This window comes from Dendrobates tinctorius, unplaced genomic scaffold, assembly GCF_039654945.1.
Source record: "Dendrobates tinctorius isolate UK_male_01 unplaced genomic scaffold, ASM3965494v1 ptg000048l, whole genome shotgun sequence".
NCBI classification, from domain to species: domain Eukaryota; kingdom Metazoa; phylum Chordata; class Amphibia; order Anura; family Dendrobatidae; genus Dendrobates; species Dendrobates tinctorius.
In genome coordinates, this window is record NW_027361716.1 from 6,636,000 (window position 1) to 6,642,500 (window position 6,501).

The following is a 6,501-nucleotide window of genomic DNA, read 5'->3' on the forward strand; positions in this document are numbered from 1 at the left end:
AGATTGCTGTATCTGTTACTTGGAAAAAGTGTGAAAAAAATAAATTGCAAAACTTATACTGTTAGAAAACTGTTCATCCAGTAGTCGATAAAGATTAGCATTGCATGGTAAAAGGATTCATCTGAGAGATAATTTAAGGTTTGTGCAAATCAAAGTGCATGTCGCAGTCCATTAGCCAGGACAGCGGTCTGTGGCTGCTGGACAAGATCAATAGAAAAACCTCTTACCTGATGGCACCCACGGTGCTTCTTTTGATTAGCGGCAAGTCGCACATGTAATGTTGCTCCAGAATAGATTATCTAAAGAACAGTCAAAGATAACGTCAGTTTGGTCCTAGAAACTCGCTCCATCACAGATCACTGTCATGGGGAATAGACTAGTAAACATGCAAATTGAACAACAAAGATAAAAGGTCAAAAAGTTATTTTAAACATAGACGTAGTCGGCAGGATTTGCACCTGCGCGGGGAGACCCCAATGGATTTCAAGTCCATCGCCTTAACCACTCGGCCACGACTACTCGGACGTCAAGCTGTTATGAGCTTCACACATGTTTTCTAATAGCACCATGATAATGCTCAGTGATCAACCCTCTGGAAGACATCTCAGAAAATGAAAAGAAAATACAAGGTCTCAGTAAAATGCAAAAATCTGATTTAAAGTCATCATCAATGGGAACCATTCACAGTTTAAAGCTTTTCCCTCTTCATAATGTGGATTTGGAGTCAGTCAGCTCCAAAAACATCCTTAAAAATAATCCGAAAATGCTGAGAAGACTGAACATAATCATTTCCAAGTAAAAAAGACTTGATGTTCATTTGATCAGGCTTTGGAGCGTCTATTAACCATCTCAAGTTTCCAAAAATGTCCAGCGGTTAACTGAAATTACCATATCAATATTCAGCTGTTTTTCACTTTGAACAGCTCCATACCTATAATACAAGTCAACGGTAAGGTTCGAAAGACCCTATAAAGGGTCCTGATTGACTTTTGTGTGCTACAAAAAAAGCCACAAAACACATTCAAAAGACGCCGAAAAGAATTTTTAGAAAAACACCACCAAAAATGTTTATAAGGCACTTTAGGAAATTCTGGAAAACACAAGAAAAGATGGCTTAGAGAAAAATCAAAAACACTTCCTGAAGCCATTTTGGCTTCAAATCCTTGTCAGATTCACCCACTTGGAAAGAGTGTTATGTGAATATTGACTCAAGTCACAGAGTATGAGATTGCTTGGTATGACATAGACAATGAGTGATATTGACAGCTTTGACCATGAATCCTTTTTTTGTCTTTTATTATGTGGATTTTAAATTGCTTGTTTCATCATAAACATTGGGCATCGTCGATCTGAGTGCAGATGGAAAAATGGAAATGCACTCTGGATTCAAAGTCCAGAGTGCTAACCATTACACCATGGAACCAACCATGACATAGTCATGACTGCGGCTTGTTGTGCTGAATAAAGCATATGAAATCGTGAACGATGGCGAAAACAGGCTCCAAAGCTGCAGTGCAAATCTGCAATCATACACAATGGTAAATTGATATCTTATAACCTTTCATTCCACAAATTTACCAACATTTCCACGATATCACAGCTAGGACAGTTTGAAATGTTGATGAAAAGTGGCTAGTAAAAAGATTGCTGTTTCTGTTACTTGGAAAAAGTGTGAAAAAAATAAATTGCAAAACTTATACTGTTAGAAAACTGTTCATCCAGTAGTCGATAAAGATTAGCATTGCATGGTAAAAGGCTTCATCTGAGAGATAATTTAAGGTTTGTGCAAATCAAAGTGCATGTCCCAGTCCATTAGCCAGGACAGCGGTCTGTGGCTGCTGGACAAGATCAAGAGAAAAACCTCTTACCTGATGGCACCCACGATGCTTCTTTTGATAAGCGGCAAGTCGCACATGTAATGTTGCTCCAGAATAGATTATCTAAAGAACAGTCAAATATAAAGTCAGTTTGGTCCTAGAAACTCGCTCCATCACAGATCACTGTCATGGGGAATAGACTAGTAAACATGCAAATTGAACAACAAAGATAAAAGGTCAAAAAGTTATTTTAAACATAGACGGCAGGATTTGCACCTGCGCGGGGAGACCCCAATGGATATCAAGTCCATCGCCTTAACCACTCGGCCACGACTACTCGGATGTCAAGCTGTTATGAGCTTCACACTTGTTTTCTTATTAGAAATCTATTGCACCAAGTTATTGCACCATGATCACGCTCAGTGATCAACCCTCTGGAAGACATCTCAGAAAATGAAAAGAAAATACAAGGTCTCAGTAAAATGCAAAAATCTGATTTAAAGTCATCATCAATGGGAACCATTCACAGTTTAAAGCTTTTCCCTCTTCATAATGTGGATTTGGAGTCAGTCAGCTCCAAAAACATCCTTAAAAATAATCCGAAAATGCTGAGAAGACTGAACATAATCATTTCCAATTAAAAAAGACTTGATGTTCATTTGATCAGGCTTTGGAGCGTCTATTAACCATCTCAAGTTTCCAAAAATGTCCAGCGGTTAACTGAAATTACCATATCAATCTTCAGCTGTTTTTCACTTTGAACAGCTCCATACCTATAATACAAGTCAACGGTAAGGTTCGAAAGACCCTATAAAGGGTCCTGATTGACTTTTGTGTGCTACAAAAAAAGCCACAAAACACATTCAAAAGACGCCGAAAAGAATTTTTAGAAAAACACCACCAAAAATGTTTATAAGGCACTTTAGGAAATTCTGGAAAACACAAGAAAAGATGGCTTAGAGAAAAATCAAAAACACTTCCTGAAGCCATTTTGGCTTCAAATCCTTGTCAGATTCACCCACTTGGAAAGAGTGTTATGTGAATATTGACTCAAGTCAATATTGAATATGAGATTACTTGGTATGACATAGACAATGAGTGACATAGACAATTTTAATTTTTGCTAATCCTACTTGATTGACAGCTTTGACCATGGTATTCCATGAATCCTTGAACTCTTTTTTGTCTTTTATTATGTGGATTTTAAATTGCTTGTTTCATCATAAACATTGGGCATCGTTGATCTGAGTGCAGATGGAAAAACTGAAATGTGTGCTCAGGTTCTACTGAGATTTGAACTCAGATGACTGGATTCAAAGTCCAGAGTGCTAACCATTACACCATGGAACCAACCATGATGCAATCATGGCTGCGGCTTGTTTTGCTGAATAAAGCATATGAAATCGTGAACGATGGCGAAAACAGGCTCCAAAGCTGCAGTGCAAATCTGCAATCATACACAATGGTAAATTGATATCTTATAACCTTTCATTCCACAAATTTACCAACATTTCCACGATATCACAGCTAGGACAGTTTGAAATGTTGATGAAAAGTGGCTAGTAAAAAGATTGCTGTATCTGTTACTTGGAAAAAGTGTGAAAAAAATAAATTGCAAAACTTATACTGTTAGAAAACTGTTCATCCAGTAGTTGATAGAGATTAGCATTGCATGGTAAAAGGCTTCATCTGAGAGATAATTTAAGGTTTGTGCAAATCAAAGTGCATGTCCCAGTCCATTAGCCAGGACAGCGGTCTGTGGCTGCTGGACAAGATCAAGAGAAAAACCTCTTACCTGATGGCACCCACGGTGCTTCTTTTGATTAGCGGCAAGTCGCACATGTAATGTTGCTCCAGAATAGATTATCTAAAGAACAGTCAAAGATAAAGTCAGTTTGGTCCTAGAAACTCGCTCCATCACAGATCACTGTCATGGGGAATAGACTAGTAAACATGCAAATTGAACAACAAAGATAAAAGGTCAAAAAGTTATTTTAAACATAGACGTAGTCGGCAGGATTTGCACCTGCGCGGGGAGACCCCAATGGATTTCTAGCCCATCGCCTTAACCACTCGGCCACGACTACTCAGACGTCAATCTGTTATGAGTTTCACACACGTTTTCTAATAGCACCATGATCAAGCTCAGGGATCAACCCTCTGGAAGACATCTCAGAAAATGAAAAGAAAATACAAGGTCTCAGTAAAATGCAAAAATCTGATTTAAAGTCATCATCAATGGGAACCATTCACAGTTTAAAGCTTTTCCCTCTTCATAATGTGGATTTGGAGTCAGTCAGCTCCAAAAACATCCTTAAAAATAATCCGAAAATGCTGAGAAGACTGAACATAATCATTTCCAAGTAAAAAAGACTTGATGTTCATTTGATCAGGCTTTGGAGCATCTATTAACCATCTCAAGTTTCCAAAAATGTCCAGCGGTTAACTGAAATTACCATATCAATCTTCAGCTGTTTTTCACTTTGAACAGCTCCATACCTATAATACAAGTCAACGGTAAGGTTCGAAAGACCCTATAAAGGGTCCTGATTGACTTTTGTGTGCTACAAAAGAAGCCACAAAACACATTCAAAAGACGCCGAAAAGAATTTTTAGAAAAACACCACCAAAAATGTTTATAAGGCACTTTAGGAAATTCTGGAAAACACAAGAAAAGATGGCTTAGAGAAAAATCAAAAACACTTCCTGAAGCCATTTTGGCTTCAAATCCTTGTCAGATTCACCCACTTGGAAAGAGTGTTATGTGAATATTGACTCAAGTCACAGAGTATGAGATTGCTTGGTATGACATAGACAATGAGTGATATTGACAGCTTTGACCATGAATCCTTGAACTCTTTTTTTGTCTTTTATTATGTGTATTTTAAATTGCTTGTTTCATCATAAACATTGGGCATCGTCGATCTGAGTGCAGATGGAAAAATCAAAATGTGTGCTCAGGTTCTACTGAGATTTCAATTCAGATCACTGGATCCAAAGTCCAGAGTGCTAACCATTACACCATGGAACCAACCATGACACAATCATGGCTGCGGCTTGTTTTGCTGAATAAAGCATATGAAATCGTGAACGATGGCGAAAACAGGCTCCAAAGCTGCAGTGCAAATCTGCAATCATACACAATGGTAAATTGATATCTTATAACCTTTCATTCCACAAATTTACCAACATTTCCACGATATCACAGCTAGCGCAGTTTGAAATGTTGATGAAAAGTGGCTAGTAAAAAGATTGCTGTATCTGTTACTTGGAAAAAGTGTGAAAAAAATAAATTGCAAAACTTATAGTGTTAGAAAACTGTTCATCCAGTAGTCGATAAAGATTAGCATTGCATGGTAAAAGGCTTCATCTGAGAGATAATTTAAGGTTAGTGCAAATCAAAGTGCATGTCCCAGTCCATTAGCCAGGACAGCGGTCTGTGGCTGCTGGACAAGATCAAGAGAAAAACCTCTTACATGATGGCACCCACGGTGTTTCTTTTGATTGGCGACAAGTCGCACATGTAATGTTGCTCCAGAATAGATTATCTAAAGAACAGTCAAAGATAAAGTCAGTTTGGTCCTGGAATCTCGCTCCATCACAGATCACTGTCATGGGGAATAGACTAGTAAACATGCAAATTGAACAACAAAGATAAAAGGTCAAAAAGCTATTAAAATTGACGTAGTCGGCAGGATTTGAACCTGCGCGGGGAGACCCCAATGGATTTCAAGTCCATCGCCTTAACCACTCGGCCACGACTACTCGGATGTCAAGCTGTTATGAGCTTCACACATGTTTTCTTATTAGAAAACTATTGCACCAAGTTATTGCACCATGATCACGCTCAGTGATCAACCCTCTGGAAGACATCTCAGAAAATGAAAAGAAAATACAAGGTCTCAGTAAAATACAAAAATCTGATTTAAAGTCATCATCAATGGGAACCATTCACAGTTTAAAGCTTTTCCCTCTTCATAATGTGGATTTGGAGTCAGTCAGCTCCAAAAACATCCTTAAAAATAATCCGAAAATGCTGAGAAGACTGAACATAATCATTTCCAAGTAAAAAAGACTTGATGTTCATTTGATCAGGCTATGGAGCGTCTATTAACCATCTGAAGTTTCCAAAAAATGTCCAGCAGTTAACTGAAATTACCATCTCAATCTTCAGCTGTTTTTCACTTTGAACAGCTCCATACCTATAATACAAGTCAAGGGTAAGGTTCGAAAGACCCTATAAAGGGTCCTGATTGACTTTTGTGTGCTACAAAAAAAGCCACAAAACACATTCAAAAGACGCCGAAAAGAATTTAAAAAAAACACCACCAAAAATGTTTATAAGGCACTTTAGGAAATTCTGGAAAACACAAGAAAAGATGGCTTAGAGAAAAATCGAAAACACTTCCTGCAGCCATTTTGGCTTCAAATCCTTGTCAGACTAACGCACTTGGAAAGAGTGTTATGTGAATATTGACTCTATTCACAGAGTATGAGATTGTTTGGTATGACATAGACAATTTTAATTTTTGCTAATCCTACTTGATCCTAATCCTACTGCTTTGACGATGGTATTCCATGAATCCTTGAACTCTTTTTTTGTCTTTTATTATGTGGATTTTAAATTGCTTGTTTCATCATAAACATTGGGCATCGTCGATCTGAGTGCAGATGGAAAAATCGA

The 6,501-nt window shown here is 37.8% G+C and overlaps 5 non-coding genes across 5 annotated transcripts; all 5 read right to left on the bottom strand.

Annotated features, from left to right (window-relative positions):
- Positions 1-437: 437 nt before the first annotated feature.
- On the bottom strand, positions 438-519 carry TRNAS-UGA (transfer RNA serine (anticodon UGA)). The gene has a single exon. It is a non-coding gene; the product is annotated as a tRNA-Ser (tRNA).
- Positions 520-2,072: 1,553 nt separating this feature from the next.
- TRNAS-UGA (transfer RNA serine (anticodon UGA)) lies at positions 2,073-2,154 on the bottom strand. Its single transcript has one exon. It is a non-coding gene; the product is annotated as a tRNA-Ser (tRNA).
- Positions 2,155-3,095: 941 nt separating this feature from the next.
- On the bottom strand, positions 3,096-3,167 carry TRNAQ-UUG (transfer RNA glutamine (anticodon UUG)). The gene has a single exon. It is a non-coding gene; the product is annotated as a tRNA-Gln (tRNA).
- A 655-nt stretch (positions 3,168-3,822) lies between these two features.
- On the bottom strand, positions 3,823-3,904 carry TRNAS-AGA (transfer RNA serine (anticodon AGA)). Its single transcript has one exon. It is a non-coding gene; the product is annotated as a tRNA-Ser (tRNA).
- A 1,596-nt stretch (positions 3,905-5,500) lies between these two features.
- Positions 5,501-5,582, bottom strand: TRNAS-UGA (transfer RNA serine (anticodon UGA)). Its single transcript has one exon. It is a non-coding gene; the product is annotated as a tRNA-Ser (tRNA).
- Between the last annotated feature and the right edge of the window lie 919 nt (positions 5,583-6,501).